Here is a 22,123-nt window from a genome sequence, read left to right on the forward strand (position 1 = left end):
TGAGTGCAACACAAACAACAAATGTGGCACACACCACTTTATGCATGTCAGGGGCCATGTTGAGTCAAGTAATTTCAAGGTTAAATTAGGCTGACTTTGGAAGACATATTCGGCTGCTTTTATGTGATCCCTAATGTAAAGAAGCAACCAAAAAACCTATTGAATCTTCCCTGCTGATAGGCAAATTGGTTGGCGGAATAATCTGTCTCCCAACTGTTCAGTATTCTTCTTGTGAGGAGAGTAAAGGAACTTCGGTTCACAATGAAGAAGCAGAACCCTGCGTAGTCCTCTATTAAATCTATCAAGCTTTCCCATGCAATGTGGGCCAAGCTACCTCAACTATCACAATGGGTTTATTCTATAACCAGAGGTGCCCCACATGCGGCATCTTAGAAGCAATTTTCAGAGTTTCTCATATTTTTAAAAATAGTGCTCGTGCCAGGTCACATGTGAGTGTGTTTGGATTATTGCATCTCAGCTTAAGGAGATGAAATATAAGCTTTTTGGGCATGTGCACAAATTCTTTACCTGAGCCAGCAAACACAACAGGAAGCCTTCCATTAACTACAGTGTCCCATTTGTCTAAACTGTGGCTAGCAGATTGGGGACAAGCTAGCATATTAACCCAACCACAAATCGATGGTTTAATATCTTGTATTCTTCTAAATCTGTTAAAGCATGTTCTCATTCATAGAGAGCACGTGTTGCACTGGGGTCTGGCAGGTCGCCCCTCTGTTGCTGGGCGGGTTAGTTGGGCAAATTTTGGTGTTGCCATTTAGGGGGTTGGACCAAAGGTGAAGTCACACAGCACTGACTGAGCTCTTTTGCTGTGTGCATCGGATCACCCACCCACCCTCCCTAATTTAGGGATCTTGGTTGACCTTGCTATGCCTGTCATGGGGTCACCTGCTTTTGGGGCAGGGGCCTGGTAGGAATTTTGTCCAATTGGCTGGTGCCATTTGGTTTTTGCCTACTGCGTAGCAAATTGTCACAACTTGTAAGGTTGCGGTTAGGCATTGGTTAAAAAACTGGTTGGTGGAGGGGTAAGGGTTGGCAGTGCCTGCCCCTCCAATGCTGCTGCGGAAAGGGAATTCCGTTAAAGGAATCCAGGGGCTTGCCATTCTTTTGTCCGTACCCCTGGATGGGGCTTAGGGCTGTGCAAGCCCCCAGGAGCATGCGGGGGGGGTTGAGGGTCTGTTGCCTGGCTCCATGCTCTCCCCAATATTGTTTTCCCTCACTGGCTTTCGCTGGAATCCGGAAGTCAGTTCTGTCCCAGATGGTCATAACCAATGCCCAAGCAACCACTCACATTTATATACTTTAATAAAGCTGTGGCCAAAATGTTGCCAAAAACTTTAAACAAAAATTATGTGTGAAGTGTGAATTATTTGGGGGTGGCTTGGAGGACCTCGACAGGCAACTCGTTTATCTGAAATAGGAAACTATAGTTAACACAATACTTCCTGATTTGTTTGCACACTTGCACAGGGATGCTGGATATCTGCTTATTTGGCTAAGATATGGCCATATGGCTTGGGCCAGGCTTCCTCAACTTCAGCCCTCTAGATGTTTTGAGGCTACAATTCCCATCATCCCTGACTACTGGTCCTGCTAGCTAGAGATCATGGGAGTTGTAGGCCAAAAACATATGGAGGGCCAAGGTCGAGGAAGCCTTGCTTGGACAGCTAATATGGATGAGCTTTAGGCCAAATGACTCAACACCAACATCATGTGACATGTACTATAAGTTTGAACACAGATATTTGTTTTTGTAAAAGTAATTGCAATTCACCATGATCATGAAATTTGCAATTTTCCATCATGTTGCTTTAAGAAGAACAAAATGCATCCCGATTCATTCACATGAAACTAAACACCCAAACTGTAGTGCTAACTGAATTAAAGCACAACTGTGGACTATATGGGATTGGCAGAAATGACTGGCAGAATCCGAGACCAGGGAGAAGAGTCGGTGGAAGAAGATTGGAAGAAGTTTAAAGACTATCTACAGAAATATTGTAAAATTAATGAATGTTAGAATGATGTTGGATTGAAATTAAGTGGTTTCCAGCTGTAATGCTTTAAGAGAATATGAAAAAAAAAGGATTATAAATAGGTAACAATATAATGGTAAGGATTTGCTGAACCAACAATTTGTGGTGGAATACAAAAAAGGGAGGTACGAGGAGGTCCGGGAAACAGGTTAAAGGAAAATAAGCACTTGAAAATTTATGTGCTTTTAATTATTTTTATTTTGTATTTTTGTTATCTATCTGTTTTTTCTTCTTTTTTACTTCTTTGTAATACTCTAAAAAATCTTAATAAATATCTTATAAAAAAATAAAATAAAGCACAACTGGTTTGCTGGAGCTAGTTAGAGTTCAGGTCAATAATTTTATTCAGGGACTTCTGAATCAGATTCTCTTTCTACTGTGTGCTAATTAAGAAAAAAATAACTTTCTCTTAAAAAAGAAAAAGGATTTGAATAAAGGGGAATGAAAGATTAAAAGTGCAGCTTAAAAATATTCATACTCTGGGCAAATGTGCATTAAGAGAGACCAGCAATTATTCCAGAATATTATTTAGGGGGACAGGGAATTTGAGAATCAATATATTTTTGTACTGTGTTGTGAAACAAAACGCCTGAATTAATGTTTCAAGGATAGTAGTCTATAGAGAAGTATCAGATTTCAATGACTTTTTGAAGTTAGGTCTCTATAATCACCACTGTGTATAAATATTTGATAGCACCACTTAATACATATGTGGTTTTCAGCTTATTGTAAGTTAGAGAATAATGTGTTTAGGAAGTAACCTTGGATTTTCAACAAAGTAGATATAACTTTGGCATGGACTGTCTTGAGCAACATGCCTTGGAAACCCTTTTCTTTTTTCTTTTTCATTTAAGAAAGCTTGTGAATGTTATGGGTCTGCAAAAATGCGGTCCAACTGGAAAAACACCTATCATGACCTCTCTCTCCATTTAGCAGATATTAGTATATAGCAAGTAGAAACATAAATAAATCAAAAGAAAGAACAGAGGATCTTGCAAAATGCTATAACCCATTCTGGGACATCTGGGACAAACTGGACATTGGAAGATTCTTCCTTTTCACATTGCACATAGTTGGTGATGGTAGTCAACCTAGATGGCTTTAAAAGAGGACTAGACTGACTCTCTCTCTCTCTCTCTCTCTCTCTCTCTCTCTCTCTGTGTGTGTGTGTGTGTGTGTGTGTGTGTGTGTGTGTGTAGAATAAGGCTATCAGTAGCTACTAGACACAATGGCTCTCCTATGCCTCCATGATTGGTGGAAGTATGTTTCTAAATACCAATGGATGGAAGCCACAGGAAGGGATCATGCTCTTGTGCTCAGGTACTGCTTGTGGGTTTCCCACGGGCACCTAGTTGGTCACTGTGCAAACAGAATGCTGAATAAGATGAGCCACTGGCTGATCTAGCAAGCTGCTCTGCTTTCCAGCTTTTCACTTACTTCCTGTGTGACTTAGGGCAAGGGCTTGCCCATCACCTATCTCCTTGGCCTTTGAGACATGCCAGCAACAATTGTTGCTATCTGAATTTACAGAATTCCTTGTCACCAGTGTAAGCTTGCATTTCTGAACAGAAATCAAAACAGCATTGTAAGAACCTGCTGCCTTTGTGATACTGAAAGGTAAAGGTAAAGGTAAAGGGACCCCTGACCATTAGGTCCAGTCATGACCGACTCTGGGGTTGCAGCGCTCATCTCGCTTTATTGGCCGAGGGTACAGCTTCCGGGTCATGTGGCCAGCATGACTAAAATGCTTCTGGTGAACCAGAGCAGCGCCCAGAAACGCCGTTTACCTTCCCGCAAGAGTGGTACCTATTTATTTACTTGCACTTTGATGTGCTTTTGAACTGCTAGGTTGGCAGGAGCAGGGACCGAGGAATGGGAGTTCACCCCGTCACGGGGATTCAAACTGTGATACTTAGCTCCCAGTTATTTAGGAATATGTATACTACTAGAGGCTGACATTCCCTGCTCGTGTTGCCCCCCCAACCATTCACCCCCCTGCCAACATCCTCCCTTTACATTTCACTCAAATGCCCACATTCTTTCACCCTCCCAACCTCTCACAGCTTCTTTAGCTCCCTGCCCACTCCAAACCCTTCCACTGCCACTCCCCATTCCTGTATAACTCTCCCCAAAAACTCCACACACACCCCGACGCAGTTCATCCCAATCCCACTGCCACCATTCTGAACAGAATGTCACCTATGTGCTGTATGGGTTGCACAACCATTCTGAACAGAGCAGAGGGGAGTGAAGAGAAAAGTGTGTTTTTCTCTTCTGCTTCACTTGCTATTCTCATGTTGGGAGTTTGCCTGGCCATCATACTGCAGCGTGACTTTTTTCTTACAAAAACATTTTTTACATTTAGGTATGCAAAGCAAGCATAACTATTTGGATAAGATGAAAAGTCATGGAACTTCTTTATAATTTTTGACAGGTGACAACAGATCTCTGTACTTTATTTATAGGCACTTTATTTCCCAGGGTATCCAAATGTGTATTCAATCTCATACTAGGACTTTAAATGGCAGGCAGAAATTGATCTTTCCTTTCCTTTTGCTAAAGCTCACAGACATCTCCCAATACTCAGGCGACTGGAACAATCTAAATGCCTCCGAAGAACAATCTGCTTTACCTCTGAAAACCGGTGCAAGAGTCTAATACAACAGCGCTGAATCAACCTTTCACAACAAGCCAGTGTAATTAAAAACCACCATTTGTGGCACATGACAAGTATGTACACATCACCACATTTGTTTTATGGAAACAGCATTTTCACGGCACTGATATATTAAAGGCCACGCTGCTTGAGTTTAGCAAACACTTAACACAAACCAGCTCATCTGGGAACAGAACAGGAGCTAGTAAAAATAAGCATGAGTGTGAGCTACTCTAAGGAGAAATATATAATCCAACTCAAAACAGGTTCCAGCAGGACAGACCTTACCATTTCCCCGTGTCCCTCTGAAACTACTTTCTAGAAAGAGAAAATAGAATACCTGGTATATATTCACTTCAGTGTACTGACTACAACTGTCCTTTGCAAGTGAGTGTACACTTGGGCGGTGGCTTTCAGTTATGTTGTATAAATACCCGCTGCCTTGTGGGACATGTCCGGAGGAAGAAAAGGCTAAGGACCCTACACAAACCCAGAGTGGAGCCCCTAAGATGGTTGGATGTCTTCTTGAACTCCTCCCTCCTGCAGCTCAGCTGGTGCCAAATGTATTGCTCTGCTTGCCTTTGGGCCTAATCAGCAAGGCCGATGGGTGGGGAGGGTCAGCCCAGGACCTCCATATACACTGCCCAGGCTTGCGCCCAGGAGAGGTCACTTTGGTGCTGCGAATGCAGCAAAAACAACGTGGGAGGCAGCAGTTACAAGCAGCTACAGCCACAGCAGGCACTGTGATTTCCTCAGCCATTTGACTTCACCCCTGGAGGCAAAGTCCATTGTCAATAGATCGGATAGAGGCAGTCTCTCTACACTATGTCCATAGGAAAGTTAATTATGTGCAGGGAACTGTATAAATGTCACATGTAGATAATATATGAGCAACTATTGCATTGCCATGTACACATATATTTTTGAAAGCCAAGCTTTCAAGCATACAAGTCAATCATTAATCTGCTTCTTGCATTCGCACAATTTCCTACATGGAAATCACTTCCACATAGAAAATGTGATTTTTTTTGAGGTGGCCCTCAGCCTTAATCCATAACTCTGGTAGCATGCATAGGGTGCCACTCCACTAAGATTTACAGTGGTACCTCAGGTTACAAACACCTCAGATTACAAACACCTCAGGTTACAAACACTTCGGGTTACAGACTCCGTTAACCCGGAAATAGTACCTCAGGTTAAGAATTTTACCTCAGGATGAGAACAGAAATCGCGCGGCGGTAGCAGCAGGAGACCCCATTAGCTAAAGTGGTACCTCAGGTTAAGAACAGTTTCAGGTTAAGAACGGACCTCCAGAATGAATTAAGTTCTTAACCAGAGATTCCACTGTACTCAGAGCAAATCCACTGAAATTAATGAACATGCCTATGGAAGAACAATTAATTTAAGCAGGCCTACTCTTGAGTAAAACTTAGTTGAATGCTGCTCACAATCTCTGCCCAAAGTAAACTAAGATGAAGGTAAACTAAGGATGCAATTTGATACAATTTATTTGGTGTTGTTTTCTAGAGGTTATTGTTCTTATTTGTTACTATGTTATGTATTTTTGTGTTTTTATATTATAAACCACCTTGTCATCCTTGGGCAAAGGGCAGTCTAGAAATGTAAAAAAGCTGCAGCAGCTACTAAAACAAAATAAAAGTGCATATCAAAAAATATATTATTCTATAAGCTATGATCTCTTACTGCATTATGAATTTATTATTTGGCAAAGCCTAAGGTTTCAAGAGCTAAGTTCCCAACGTACATAGTTTTGGATTTATTTATTATAAAAATATTATACAAGTGAAATAAATATATAAAATCGAAGCGCTGAGATACACAGCAACAACTGATGACCATATCAGAACCCCTGGTGACTTTCATAGTTGAGGCTTTAATCAATTTACAGAATTGTGCTGATGACTAAAATGGCACTACAGTTGACTTGGGTTCCATAGTTAGGCTCCAGGAATTGTTCAAAAAGCTGAAATCACGTATAGCCAGAACTCCCACATGTTTTCCACCTTACTTACTGAGCTCTGGGAGGCTCCTGTGAGATCTTGCGGGAGCCTTCTGGAGCTCTTAAGCATTCTGCCTTGTGTGCATTTGTGCAATTTGTGCAATTGCATGCTGGTCGGCCACCAAGCACATAAAGCTGCGATCCTGCAAGTCAGATGTGCAAAGTTCTTACTCAGATGCTGCCTGAAGATTCATTTGTTGCTTTATGTGGAAAGTTTTTTGCTTTGTTTTTTAAAGGAAAACCATGCAGTATTTATGGCCATATGTGCAATGCTCTTATCTCATTACATGTGTTTTTAAGAGTCCTTGACAGCATCAGGAGTTGCCTTGAGGCAAATAAGTTCAACAATTACTAGTTTTAGTTACTAAGCTGCAGCATTCAGATGAAATATAATAGGAAGACATCTTAAGAAAAGTTAATTTTGGTCCTAAGCGAATAGAGATATCGGCTCTGCAAATTGTTAGTTGATGCATAATTAATTCTAAACTTATAACTACATTGCCGTCATAGAAGTCTTCTCTATGAAGGGAGATTGGAAAGATAATGAAAACGTTTGTCTTAGAAGCAGTGAATGAAATGGGAAACAATAAAACTATAATAGTAGTACTGGAAAGCACTACACCATCTTGCCCAACACCAACTGCAGAACTAAATCAATTATATGATTTGATATAAATCATTAAACTATTTGCTTCCTTAAACTAATGGGAGTGAGTGGTGTTTTTAATGAATGTGGCTTCCATTTGAATTATGACAGCTTAATATATTGTTATATTCACAAAGCCAATACAGTTTAATTTAGCTCTCAGGAATGTGGATTCTAGTTTCAATAAGTTAAGTAAATCTTCAATTACCAGGAGATCCGCTCCTCACCTTGATTTAGATAGTTCATACAGTACGAGATAGAGATTTTACTGGCCAAGTAAATCAGCCTAATTTTTAATTGTGCATGGCAATTTCTTTACATTGATATAGGACATCACCTTCTTGAATTCTTTACCATAACACAACAAGGCGGTTCGATATTAAGGCTATCTATTGAGTTCATAATCAAGGTGAGCTCAAACTAGTGACTTTATTGGTTGATAGTGCAAACTCTTTGCTACTGTGCTTTGCCAGTTCTTACACCAAGGCTGCAGTCCAAGATGATTACTTGGGAGTAAGGCCCTTTGAACTTAATGGAACTTACTCCTAAGCAGATAGTGATATGATTCCGCTGATGTATTTTTTGTGCCGTAAGGTTCCATAGGTATTGAACCACTGGTATAAGAAATGCAAACGTTACTTGTTTAGACCACAGAAGAACAAGATTCCCTTCGTTGAAGATGATATGGCAGAGGGCCACACAGAGAACTTTCTCTAGTCGTAGCTAGAAAAACTTTGTTATTTACAGTCTGAAATAGTTTAACTAATATCGGGTGCACTTGTTTCATATACTCCCCTCGCCTGAAATGGAATTGTTGCCTAAAACTGGAATTATAATGCTGCCTGCTTGATCAAAGAAGCTTCCACTTTATTTTTTTTCAATTAACCACTTCTCTAACATTTTTGTCACCCCTAAACTTCAGTTAATCTTACCTGTGGTTGGGGAAAAGCAGCCAGCTTTGTAAACAAACTGGATTGCTTCCACTAACATAGTTAAGACTAGCAGCAGTTTATCTAGATGACACAGCGAACTACAGTTAGTTTAAAATAGAAGCAAAAGGTTATAAACTCTTCCTCACGACCTCACTGGAGAAAGAGTGGTGTCACGGTCCGGTTCACGGGCGATTGAAGTCCCAGCTAGGGACGTCCGGACCGGGGGCAAGATGGCGGGGTGAGAGCAGGAACGAGAGTCCAGAAGCCAGGAGTCGGGAAGCCAAGAGTCCGAGGGTCAGAGAGCTGGGAGTCAAGAAGCCAAGGGTCTGAGGGTTAAGAAGCAAGGAGCAATGAAGTCAAGGGTCCAAGAGTCAAGGAGCCAAATGCAGCAAGGCAGGGAACGTGTTGCTGTGGCAAAGAGCCGAAGGGAAATGCAGACCTTATATTCCTTCCCAGCTCTTGCCACCAGGTGCTGTGAGTTACCAATTGGCCTCACCTGTGGGCCGCGCCTTGCCTCTTCAGAACAAACTTAGGAAGGCCCCAGTCCTGGTCACAGGGCCTGGCTTCTGCACGCACTTCTGACATGTGGGTTAGCACCTGAGCCTAAGCTCACTGCAGTTCATCCTCATAACACTAACTCAGGATGGCTAACTCAGTTGTTAGACTCCAACTCCCATCAGACCAACTCTGCTTGGTCTATTGTCAGGGATTATAGCTGTCAAGTAATGTCTGGAAGGGCACAGGTTAGCCCTCTTTCCAATAAACCATGGTATAGTGTTACATTCTAGTGCAACCAGTGTTAGCGCAGTAAGGCAAGGTGATAAGAGTTTCAGTAGATAAGTTACAGCAGGGGTCCTCCAGATGTTGTTGGGCTCCAACTCCCATCGGTCCCAGCTGACATGGCCAATGGTCAGGGATGATGGGAGTTGTAGTCCAATAGCAGGTGCAGGGGACCACATTGGCTATCCCAGAGCTACAGTTTTAGAGAAGGGGGGAAAATAATCAGGCTTTTATGCAATGCCGCCGCCCCCCAAAATATAACATTACTCTTCTCTCCTTCACAACCGTGTTTTGAAATGTCCACATTTTGCATCAGAGAACCAGTCTTGTAACTGGCACCAAACTGACTCACCAGTGAGTGAATCAGAGGCAGCTGAGCAAGAATCTGTGTTTATTTCCAGAGTTGCTGATTTTTGAGAACTAAAAGAAGAGAACATTCTTTAGAAGCAGATTGCAAATATTGTGAAATATGACCACTTGGTTTGCTAAAAGAAAAACTGAAGTCCAAGTTCCCTGACCATAATAAGCTTGAGGGCACTCAGAGATCCTTTGATAGTTCACTTTATTTCTGATGCCTCCGTGATGAGATAGTCGCCATTATTTTTTTGTGGTAAGCTGCTCCAAGAATCCTAGCTGGCTGGAAGAAGCAAGTTGCAAATGATTTATAAATGAATTACCATTTTAAAAAAAGTTTTAAAACTATACAGTATTACCGTATTTTTTGCTCTATAAGACTCACTTTTTCCCTCCTAAAAAGTAAGGGGAAATGTGTGTGCGTCTTATGGAGCGAATGCAGGCTGCGCAGCTATCACAGAAGCCAGAACAGCAAGAGGGATTGCTGCTTTCACTGCGCAGCGATCCCTCTTGTTGTTCTGGCTTCTGAGATTCAGAATATTTTTTTTCTTGTTTTCCTCCTCCAAAAACTAGGTGCGTCTTGTGGTCTAGTGAGTCTTATAGAGCGAAAAATGCGGTACCTGGCTGAAGCTTGGAATAGAGGTGGACTAATAAATGAAACATTAATTATAGGTATTCAGTGAAGGAAATAGATGGAACTGAGTGAAGAACTGTAACACCCGGTGCTTTGATTGTCCAAATAATTTTGCAAAAGATTCTCTCAGCAACCCTTACAATAACCTCGTAAGGGTATCCTGTCTTCTGGGCATTTGAGGATTGCAGGGGAAGCAAGTAGTATCTGGTGAGGTCATGTCAAGGCCGGTGGAGTTTTTTCAATGTAAGCAAGGGGCAAGTTGTGTCAGGTAAGGCCAGTCAAGCAGATAAAGTCAAGTCAAAAGCTCTCTTCCTCAGAGCGCAGACAAAAATGGGACCTTAGACAGATCCAAGTGAACTTTGCTACCTGAAGCTCTCTATGGTAGCTATAGGATCTCAAGAAGTTGCTAAATCCAACTGAGACCTCATACAGGCCAACAAGACCCATAGTCTGTGCTAGACCAGGGGTCAGCAACCTTTTTTAGCTATGGGCCGGTCCACTGTCCGTCAGACCATGCGGTGGGCCGGACTATATTTTGGAAAAAAAAAAATGAACGAATTCCTATGCCCCACAAATAACCCAGAGATGCATTTTAAATAAAAGCACACATTCTACTCATGTAAAAACACCAGGCAGGCCCCACAGATAACCCAGGGATGCATTTTAAATCAAAGGACACATTCTACTCATGTAAAAACACACTGATTCCTGGACCATCCGTGGGCCGGATTTAGAAGGCGATTGGGCCGCATCCAGCCCCCCGGGCCTTAGGTTGCCTAACCCTGTGCTAGACTCTCCCTCCTACTCCACAGTGGAGCTGGTTGTGTTGTAAAAAGACATTTGCCTGATTTAACAGTCTTTGGCAACTAAAGGGCTAGGCAGAGGTTATGTCGGGGATATACTCTGAGCTCAAAAATGGCTGCCATGGGCACCTTACTGGTGAGTGGTGTCACACACACACACACACACACACACACACACACACACACACACACGAGCTGCCAGGACAGCTGTACTCTCCAATTTACTACAGTCATTCCCATGCTGTGTGCAATGGTGAACTCCTCTGATAGCAGATAATTCTGCGCCGGGAATGATTGAATGATCCAATCATACTAGACAAAGCAACGCGGCAGAATTTACCTGTCCCCGGCACAAGCTGATCTGAAGGAAGTAGAAAGCAGTGAATCATACAGAGGCACAGCCACCGCCTCATTTGTGAGTGAACACTTTGGGTTCACAGGAGCCTTTTAATTAGGGAGTTTAAATGTTTGCAGCATATTAGCGGTTTTCTCAGTTTCCACATTGACTGCTATACACATTACATTGTCAAACAATGAATATACATAAAAAGTGTGCAAAGCTTTTCTATTCTTATCTTAGAACACATGCCATTGTCTGATTCATGGGTCACATGTGCACCAGTCTCGCTTCCTCCTCCTCCTCCTCCTCCTCCTTTTTTTTCTTTTTGGAAGAAGGGAAAGGAAATTGAACCCTGCAATCTTGTCATCATACTGCCAGTGACTTAATGGCCGTTACTGTGAAGAGATTCTTTATGTGATATATTAAAAAAAAAGTCAGGGTATCATTGGGTGCTTTCAAGGATAATGATGTACTTGCACCCTGCAATTAAATCAGTACAAATGTGCAGTTATAATACTAGATTCAGCTGCAACCTTTCAGTCACATGAATGTGGCTGAAATCCCATGCTTAAAAAAAGAAAGAAAATCCATTATTTCAGGAGGACAATTATTTGTTTAATTTATGGCTCCTTGGTTCTCTCTCACTCTTAAACAAAATGCAAAATCTTTCTGAGGAGAGAGAAGCATATTAAAGCGCTACTTGCACTACCCAGAGCAGAGCAGGACTCCAATATATAATATATATATATATTTAAAATTCCTAACAAGGAAATACTCCTTGACTTTATCAGAGAGATCAATATTCTAAATAGATATGCTCACGGAAGCAGAAAACACTTCCACAAAACACTTCTAGGACTAATCTACAAACATTGTCGGCAAAAACAAAACAAAACAAAACAAAAAACCTGTAAAAACTTTTGCTTGTGCCCATTAAATAATATACTGAAAAGCATTAAGCTGAATCACTTATGTTAAAGATACATTCTCTCAATTGAGGAAAAAAATTGAAACACTACAGATAAACATTCAATATCCTGAGAATTTAAAACTCAACAGGCATAAACAAAGAAAACGTTGAAGAAAAAGCAGGCGTGCCAAATTAAGTTGATTCTAACAAGTCTGTGTAAATGCTTCAATTCTATCTCTTTAAGAAAGAAAATAAAACCACCATCCAGTATAATTCAGGTAGATTCCATTACTTGGCGAACACGTTAGGAGAACTTACCAAAACTAGCTGGTGTCCTCTCATGTCCTAAATCACAGTTTCCCCCTCCAGATTGATATACTGTACCCATTCTTTTCATTTAACTACTGGCCTACATAACTTCTCATTTTCTTCTGGAGAAGCACTGAGAATGAGGAAGCAAATCTGCAGAATTCAACGTCTTTCTGGGCAACACAGAAACCTAGCAGTGCAAAAATAGCATTTTTAAGGGACCTCCCCTGCAAAGGAAGGTGCGGCCTCCAAAATGGAAGCCCTTCTAGACCATATGCTCTTACTTGACCACCATTTGCCAATTTGTATCGGTCAGTTTCCTTCTAAATAAAACGTGGTACGTATTTTCAGGGTACAGTTCCACCCACCAAGTATTCATATCCACTAGGTCCCCATAGTTTCAAAAATGGGAGGCAAAAAATTAAAACACAACACAATAAAATATATTCAGTGATGGAAGTATCATAAAACAAGTCAAAGTGTATGTTCACAACGCATGTTCAAGCCTAAATTCTATCCCCACACAAAATCAAGAGGTCTAGATATGGACAAAGATTCTGAACATAGGAACATGTTTGTTATTGTAGAGCAATGTTTCTCAAAGTTAGGTTTCCAGCTGTTTTTGGACTACAACTCCCATAATCCCTGACCACTGGTGTTGCTAGCTAGGGATGATAGGTGTCATAGTCCAAAAACAGCTGGAGACCCAAGTTTGGGAAGCACTGGTGTAGGGAACGCAGGCCAGCTTGGTATTTCAGTGACCTGCATGTCATGAAACAGGAGGCAGGGGCGTAGGAAGGGAGGGGGTGGGCCGCCCTGGGTACCATCATGGAGGGAGGGGTGACAAATTATTAAGGGCGGTTCATAATTTTTTTAAAAAAAATGCCTGCTCCAAAGGTCTTATCTTACTACACTAGGGATTATACAGCTATATATGAAATTTCATGCCTACCACTTAATATCTTGACCCTCCTCTACAAAAATAGCTGTTTACTTGGCCATTTTCCTATGTCGTGAAGGCTGAAATTTCAATTCAGTGGAGCACTTACTGTTCCCAACCCTAACCCTGCAGAAAGCCATCTAATTAGACTTTAATTTGATTTTGACATGTTTTTAGGAGGTAATTTAATTATTGTTTGATTTTATACCAATGTTATGTATCTGATGTTAGCCGCCCTGAGCCCGACTTCGGCTGGGGAGGGCGGGATATAAATAAATTATTATTATTATTATTATTACTATTACTACTACTACTACTATTATTACTACTATTATTTCCTTTGTAAGAAAATATGAAATAACGTAAAACCATTTTTTGCAGGCAAAATATATATATATATCAATGTGGGGGGGGGGGGTGACAAGAAAATTTCTGCACGGGGTACCACCTGATCTTCCTACACCTCTGACAGGAGGAACGGCAAGTAGAGAGAAGGAGATGTATATCTTGGCCCTGTGGGAGAGACAGCACTGTTGGTGTCTGGGAAGGGCTCTGATGTCTTCAGAGAAAGACATAAACAAAGCACCCACTTGCATACTAGACATTCCAACAGGAATAGAGACATGACCCGCCTTGGCTTTAAAATTAGGTGGGTGGGGACTTGTTGTTACAACTTATCAGTTCCCTACTACAGTCTTCAGCTTCTTGTCATTGGTCCCTGGACACATGAGCCTTGGCCCTTATTCTTAGACCACATTTATCCCTGTCAATGATTTTGTTTTCTTTGTTGTAGATTCTCTTGTTGCAACTCAGCCTGGGTCCTTATGACAAAGGTGGGTAAGAAAACGAAGGAACAAAATAAAGGAAGCTGCCTTATACAAACTCAAACCACTGGTCCATCTAGCTCAGGATTGTCTACAGTACACAGACCAGCAGTAGCTCTTCTTGATCTCAAGACAAAGTGTGATTTACTAGTCTCTTATTGGCTTAACCTCTTGCTTACCTGCCAAGTTCTCCATGTACAGGCAAAGCATATAATCCACAGGAGCTACTGAAAGAATTACAGCTACCACAGTTCACAGCATCTCAGCAGCTGAGGAATGTGGGTAGAGCATAGGTAGGCAAACTAAGGCCCGGGGGCTGGATCCGGCCCAAACGCCTTCTAAATCCAGCCCACAGGTGGTCCAGGAATGAGCGTGTTTTTACATGAGTAGAATGTGTCCTTTTATTAAAAATGCATCTCTAGGTTATTTGTGGGGCACAGGAATTCGTTCATTATTATTTTTTTCAAAATATAGTCCGGCCCCCCACAAGGTCTGAGGGACAGTGGACCGGCCCCCTGCTGAAAAAGTTTGCTGACCCCTGGGGTAGAGGATGTAAGGAGAGAAGAAAAGCATTATTATTATTATTATTATTATTATTATTATTATTATTATCCATTTTCACCTCTCCATTCCTCACTGCTGCTTCCACACTGACAACAGGGGGAAAGAGGAAGATCAGGGAAGGGCAGTGAAGACCAGAAGTCCAAACTTTTTCAAACCCTTGAATCGGCCCAGAAAGTGTTTTCTGGGTTCTACAGGCTTTTTTATGGAAATCCAGGAAAGTTCTAATTCAAGCCTCAGAAAGCTCTAAAGCAGTGTTTCCTAAATTGGGTGATACTGCCCCCAGGGGGCCGTACAGTGGCCTGGGGTACAATGGGAGGGGGCACTGAATAAAAATAAGGTGGTGGTTGAAGCATAAAAAAGAAAAGGAAATTTTGAAAAACAGTCCGTATATGTTTCGTCTGTTGTGACTCACAGCTGTCCATGGAGGCACAGGTCAATTCTGTGTCCAGGGTAGCTATCTACCAGCGCCATCTGGTACGCAGGCTGAGACCCTACCTGCCCACAGACTGTCTCGCCAGAGTGGTCCATGCTCTGGTTATCTCCCGCTTTGACTACTGCAATGTGGTCTACGTGGGGCTACCTTTGAAGGTGACCCGGAAAGTACAACTAATCCAGAATGCGGCAGCTAGACTGGCAACTGGGAGTCGCCGCCAAGACCACATAACACCAGTCCTGAAAGACCTACATTGGCTCCCAGTACGTTTCCGAGCACAATTCAAAGTGTTGGTGCTGACCTTTAAAGCCCTAAACGGCCTCGGCCCAGTATATCTGAAGGAGCGTCTCCACCTCCATCATTCTGCCCGGACACTGAGGTCCAGTGCTGAGGGCCTTCTGGCGGTTCCCTCCCTGGGAGAAGTGAGGTTACAGGGAACCAGGCAGAGGGCCTTCTCAGTAGTGGTGCCCGCCCTGTGGAACGCCCTCCCACCAGATGTCAAGGAAATAAACAATTATCTGTCTTTTAGAAGACATCTGAAAGAAACCCTGTTGAGGGAAGGTTTTAATATTTGATGTTCTACCGTGTTTTTAATATTCTGTTGGGAGCTGCTCAGAGTGGCTAGGGAAACCCAGCGAGATGGATGGGGTGTAAATAATAAAATTATTATTAATAATAATTTTTAATTATTATTATTATTATTAGATGTTTAATGCCAGGTTGGGCGCTGTTTGGATCCAGCAGTCATGCTGGAGGTGAGGGGTTTTCCCAGGGCTTGACTAAACCCTTTTCAACTTCACCCGGGAAGTAGATTGCAGTTTGCCTGCCTATTTACAACATCATCTTTCTTTACTATGTCTTAGGACAAAGGTATAAATATAGATAGATAAAAGAACACAATTTTGTCACAGCATCTTTCTGTTTGTTCGCTTAAAGAAGGTAGATTTCCGGGGAGGGGGCTCTGACTATTTATTTATTTTCTTTCTTTATTTCTGAAAAGGGGGCAGTAAGACAAATAAGTTTGGAAGCCTCTGCTCTACAGGAAACTCTGACAATGTATCAAGAGTTTCACACATCTCTGTTTCATATGCATGGATTCTGAAATCCCCAGCAGAAAAGAAACTTGAAATATTTCCTTAGTTCCAAGCAGGTTTAGCAATGTAATATCTGATTCTAGCTCTTGGAATATTGATACTAACATCCAAGAATATGAAATGTTATCAGCCCTACTTTAGGCTAATAGGAAGGTGATCTTTCCATTTCATTAATTACTTTTTTTATTCCCCCTTCAGACAGTTTGGTTTTAATCTGTACAGACAGCAGCAGAATAATTTGCACCAAGAAAGTTAATGAAGGGTTCCAAGATTGCAAAGATTAATTTTTCCAGGAGTTCATTAATTTGCAAAGAACCAAGTTTAAGTTATTTGAGACACAGAAGTACAAACTAAGTTTATGGGATTTTATATAAAAACGTCTCTTACAATATATATCCCCCCCCAAAAAAAAATAGCTGTGGGGATATTCCGTCCTATACAGTGGTACCTCGGGTTAAGTACTCAATTCGTTCCGGAGGTCCGTACTTAACCTGAAACTGTTCTTAAACTGAACCACCACTTTAGCTAATAGGGCCTCCTGCTGCTGCCACGCCGCCGGAGCACAATTTCTGTTCTCATCCTGAAGCAAAGTTTTTAACCTGAAGCACTATTTCTGGGTTAGCGGAGTCTGTAACCTGAAGCGTCTGTAACCTGAAGCGTATGTAACCTGAGGTACCACTGTACTGACCAACATGGCTATATTGTTCGGCATTCTTTAGCTGTTGGACAAAAAACACCTGCACGCTTCCAAGCGAAAGCAGTGAGACCCCAGACCGAGTTGGTAACTTTGATTCAGAAGCAGACTTTTATTGGGCGAAGTGCACCTTATGGTATTACTGACTTTCAGAACAATATAGCATCAAAATATAACATGTTGTCCTTCCCCCAACTGTTTTTCACATTCTAAGTAACTGATATTACAGTTTGAATTCTTGTTTATTCTGTTATATTTTACTCCAACAAGACCCATTTATCCTAAACAGAACCCAATAAGGCAGACATGTATGTACAAAATGTATTTTTTAAAAAAATGTGAATCCATTAAGATCCCAAGATGAAATAACAGAAATATTAAATGATCAATACATTTTTTTGAATTTTTAAATCATATTAATTTTTAAATCCCTTCTTAAAATGTTAAATTTTGCAGCTTATCCTTAAATTTTAAAGTAAGCCGATCATGCAACATATCATATTGAAACCTGTAAATTTCTGAAGAGCTTGGTATTTTTAGTTTTGAAATATCTCAATTCTGGGCTGAAGGTTCTTGTGTAGGCCAAAATTGTCTCTCTCCTCCCCCCTTTTTTTGAAATTTCAACCCCTCCTAACTCAAAAACAGGATGAAATAAATAATAATAATTTTAGATTTTAAACTTGGATTTGGATCATTCAGCTAGTGTATAAAATATTAAGAAAATTGGATGACATGAGGTAAAAAAATTGGATCACTTGATATGGAACGACCCTTCTGCGAACTAAGATGAAGCTAAAACAACAGACTGGTGGTATTTTCCTGCCAATTCTGCAGTGCCCAACCCATCGCACTATGAGTATGTTTTATTTGCCTATTGAGTTTTCACTCCGCCGCTGCTACTGGCAATCTAGCCTGCATCCCCCGGGACCCATTCCTTCCCCATAATTAGAAAAAGAAAGCACTCCATTAGTTGGTCCTGGCATAATAACTTACTATAAATATATGAAGACTTATGTACCAGTATCTGCGAAACAGAAATGTAAAACCTTTAAAATGAGATGTTACTAGGGGGCGAAAAGAGGATTACAACATGCATGCTGTTAAAGCACTCCCAAAAAGTTAAGAGATTTATGTTGACTAATAATTTCTAATTGAAAAAAGCTGCAATACTCTTTGATGATGCTCGGCTCTTTCTCAAAGTGCCTTTGTCGAAGCACCTCCCTCCCTCCCTCCCCTCCTTCCCAGCTAATCCCATCAACAGTTCCCAGGTGAAGTATTTTATCAATACCCCTTGGGATCCGAATGCATCTTTAATGTGTTCTTTTCTCAACAGCGGTAAAAGGCTGCACTCCCCCCCATCAAATGCCAAGCAATTTTTCAGAAGCTAACGGGTGTTTTATTGAGTGCAGATTAAAATACTATTCTAAGTGTTGAAATAATTCATTTAAATATAGGAGTGTTCAAAATATTTGATAAAATAACCTTGAGAATTTGGCTCCTGTTTTCAAGGAGAGCTTTTAAAAACGAAGCTGGGAGTTTTAATCAAAGTCAGACTCGTCCTTTAACAAGGAATTCAGATTAATGAATGGAACAACACAATCCCGTAGATTTCAAGGAGTTTTTAAGGTTAATTGCATTTGACAATATTATGATTCTATTTCTCCTAGTAGGTATCAATATTGTGGAAACCTGCATTCCATTTTGCAGGACTTGAAATGATTTGCACACAGCGTCCATCAATGGAATCAGATGCCAAGACTCCTGGGGCACAAAAATACCCTCCCAAAGACTTCAAAAGGCAATAACTAAGAGAATCAAAATATTTCATATTAATATGAAAGGAGCAAAAAAAGAAAACTATGTCATATGCAGGTGCCTCTCTTGGCTGTTTGCTTTTTCCCAAAACAAGTTTTACACTGGTCATGCCATAATGAGTAAGATAATTTGGGGTTGCAGATATAACAGAAATTGGTGTCGACTTGTGGTTTGTTTGGAGGAAAACAAACTCAGAGTCTGGGTTCAATCTAGTTTGCTTCCCTACTCACACAGCAGAATCAAGAAATTTTTTGGGGGGGCAAAGTGCTCATGAATGCTCAACCATAGTTTACTAACTATGGTGGCATGTTGCATGCAAACCAGGCCACATATGCCAACATCTCCTGCGAAGACTGATTTAGAATGAGTCTTGCAAGCAACAAATAGTTTGTCAGTTACCTCGTCATTACTCCAAGCTAATGCTGAATTTACTAATCTACAAAGTACTATCAGTTGTCAGGTAGTGACTTGTCTTGGGGTGCCTGTGCTGCCAAGTTCAGTTTGGGATCCTCATCAGAAGCCTTTCTCCAGGTCTTCACCACCACCACTAATCGAACTTATTTTTAAATTAAATTACATTTCTATCCCATCTTTCCTCCAACAATCTCAAAGGATGGTGAAGGGTTTCTTCTGCCTCAATGGAAGGTGAATGGTTTTTTTCTCCACAGCCAACCTGTGCGGTAGTTTTCGGTGGAGACATAGTGATTGGATCAAGGTCAGCTTGATGGCTGGCCAGGGATTTGAATCTGAGACTCCTATGGCCTAGTTAAGCCTTTCACAGTATTCTTTTGAGGTTCTCATGCTCCCGAAGACCCAGAGTAAAACTTAAAAATCTCTATAATTAGCACCCAATTGCGGTTATAGAAATAAAGTCAATGTTTTAAGTATTGAATCTCTGTCTCAGTATTCTGGTCACATAGTACTCTAAGTAAGGACTGTTAAACCACGCTCTCTGCATTTAACCACATTGTATGAATCTAGCTTCCATAATTAAATTTTCTCTTCGGTTTTGCTTGTCAGGTGCCTGCAAATTGCAGGCAGATGTTTTCATCAAATTATTCCTAAGGGGAAGCTTAAACCTGTGCTGCACTATCTATACTAACACAAAAAAGTCCTTCATATGCAGCTGGTTATGTGCTTCATGACAGAATACACTTTCTCATTAACAATCACGAACGCCAAATTCACTTAACTTTTTTTTTGTCAAGCGTCATTTTATTCTTATGGCTGTGGCTGTTTCTTGTTGTTCTCCATGGCTACAGTTGTCATTCCTCGAAAGAGTTGGTTTATGGACTATCAATGGATTAATTAGGGATGAAAGTAAAAACGGCAGCAACCTAATAGCTAGAAGAACCTTAGACACCATTCTGCAACCAGTGTCGTGAAACATGAAAATGGGCAATTGGGGTAGGCAGAACAAGGTGCCAGTCCCCCATGAGCCTGCCAAGACCCTTGCCACCGCTTGAACATCTCCACGCTGCCACCTGTTGTGTGGCAGCTCCACTGCAATCTCATTCTTTCAGGGCAAAAGGTCCTGACAACCACACAGCTGGGTATGGCCCATGGGACTGCATGTTGCCTACAGTGTTAATAGGACCAATGGGACATAGCAGCAAGGGGGGAAACTACTCTCTGAGACATACAGGCGTGTGAGTGCATGCAAATAGTTATCATATATTCCACATGGCCTTTGCACAAGAATGAAGTGTGCCTCAAATATTTGCCTAGGGAAAACCTTGCACCCCGATATGAAAACGGCTCCACTGGGGGAAAGGGCGTGGTATAAATTGAGTAAACAAACAAACGACATAGGGAAATTTGAGTAAATAAATTAATGGCATGAGAATGATCTCTAGGGAGAATGATCCAAAGCAGCCTTTCTCAACCTGTGGGCCTCCAGATGTTGTTGAACTACAACTCCCATCACCCCTAGCTAGCAAGGCCAGAGCTCAGGGATGATGGGAGTTGTAGTCCAACAACATCTGGGGACCCACAGGTTGAGAACCGCTGATCTAGAGAGTCACAGGTCAATCCGTTGCCACCTTATTCTACACACTCCCCCCGCTCACGTGTATGATCATCAAATCAACAACAATGGTCAATTCAGCTACTGCTGATAAAATATTTACAGTATACCAAGACATCAGGGGGCTCCCTGACATTCCAAGAAGGAAGCCATCAAAGAAACCTACCGTCACATATATACTACAAGTGTCTAAATTGTGTATGACAACACAAGGAAGAGCTTTAAGGTCGGAAAACAGTCATACCCCTTCACACAATGAAATTCACTACAACAAGATGCCCGCTGTCTTAGATAGTGCATTAGAGAAATTATTAATAGAGGATAGGATCGCCAGTGATTCCAACGTCTCCCCATAAAATAAAGTAAGCCAAGCAATTAGTAGAAAGCTCAGCTATAAGACCTACCTTAGGACAGTTCAAATCACTAGATGCTAACAGGAACATGCCAGACCTATTTCTTCCCAGCAGTTCCCTTCTTTCCCTACCCAGTGATTTCCCTAGTCTTCCTAAGCACTTTCAAATCTCTTACTAGGCAGACTTTTGAACTACAGTTATAAGTGCTAACTCTGAAACATAGCTCAAGAGAGTTCGGGGGGGGGGGGGATATCATTAATGGAAACAAGTAAGAAATGCCAGAACTGGTTTGCCATTCCAAGGGCTACTTAAAAATTACATATTGGAAATATTTTTTTTAAAAAAAAGAAATATAACATTATTTACCCACATACTGCATAAACACTCTTCAAAAAGCAAACAAGTTAAAACAAGTTCTTACCTGCAGTGAGTCATATGACAATCTCTGAACTTTAGCACTGGGAAGAGACTCAACCTCAGGTTTTCTTCAAATACCATAAAATGCTCTAAAAATAAGGAAGGTAGACTGATGTAACCATTTTTTCCTTCAGGTCTCACAGGAGTCAAAAACTGTAGCTCTGGACAGATCTGCCAATAAAGGAAAGAAAGAATATATATTATATTATATTATATTATTATATATTATATATTATATATTATATATTATATATTATATTATATAATATTATATAATATTATATAATATTATATTAATCAAGAGCCAAATAAACATGTGTGTGTGTGTGCACACCCTAAATTGTTTGTGCTCTGAAGGACCTCTTCCTGTATTGCCAGCTAGCCCATACCTTAAGATCTCAGGGATAAAGCCCTGCTCATAGTACCATTGAGACCTATAGTTTGTGGTACCATAACATGAAGAAGAACTTTCTCTGTTATGGAAACGTGGATGAGGAATTCTCGTCCCACAAAGATTCAGTTGCC

General features: G+C 41.1%; 1 protein-coding gene across 4 annotated transcripts in view; it reads right to left on the reverse strand.

Annotated features, from left to right (window-relative positions):
* The window catches only part of PLXNB2 (plexin B2), a 349,645-nt gene that overhangs the window by 233,400 nt on the left and 94,122 nt on the right, over positions 1 to 22,123 (reverse strand). For all 4 annotated transcript variants that reach the window (XM_053406823.1, XM_053406826.1, XM_053406825.1 and 1 more), the window contains one exon: positions 21,603 to 21,769. The gene's annotated coding sequence lies outside the window, so the exon portion shown is untranslated. The remainder of the gene's footprint in view (positions 1 to 21,602; positions 21,770 to 22,123) is intronic.

This window comes from Podarcis raffonei, chromosome 10, assembly GCF_027172205.1.
Source record: "Podarcis raffonei isolate rPodRaf1 chromosome 10, rPodRaf1.pri, whole genome shotgun sequence".
NCBI classification, from domain to species: Eukaryota; Metazoa; Chordata; class Lepidosauria; order Squamata; family Lacertidae; genus Podarcis; species Podarcis raffonei.